The sequence below is a fragment of the Austrofundulus limnaeus genome, unplaced genomic scaffold (assembly GCF_001266775.1).
Source record: "Austrofundulus limnaeus strain Quisiro unplaced genomic scaffold, Austrofundulus_limnaeus-1.0 Scaffold2082, whole genome shotgun sequence".
In the NCBI taxonomy this organism is placed as follows: Eukaryota; Metazoa; Chordata; class Actinopteri; order Cyprinodontiformes; family Rivulidae; genus Austrofundulus; species Austrofundulus limnaeus.
Window position 1 is genome coordinate 39,336 of NW_013954484.1, and position 519 is coordinate 39,854.

Consider the following 519-nt stretch of genomic DNA (forward strand, 5'->3'; position numbering starts at 1 on the left):
AAGACCAGGTGAGACATGAAGACCAGGTGAGACATGAAGACCAGGTGAGACATGAAGACCAGGTGAGACATGAAGACCAGGTGAGACATGAAGACCAGGTGAGACATGAAGACCAGGTGAGACATGAAGAGCTCCTGACTGAAACATCAGGATGGAGGGGCAGCAGGAGAAGAAGAGGAGCTAGAGGCTGTGGAGAGTCCACAGTGGTCTTTGGAGGACTCGGTACTGTGACACCCCCGCCACCCCAGACTGTAAAAATGTCTCCAACAGATCCCAGGAACCACCTCAGAGATCTGAGTCCAGCTAAGATCCTGAACAAGACCATGAAACTCAAAGGCCTCTGGTAAGGACCTGGGTTTGAAGTGTGGTGGATCCATCCAGGTGACCTCAAGACCACCTAACACAAGACCACCTAACACAAGACCACCTAACACAAGACCACCTAACACAAGACCACCAAACACAAGACCACCTAACACAAGACCACCTAACACAAGACCACCAAACACAAGACCACCT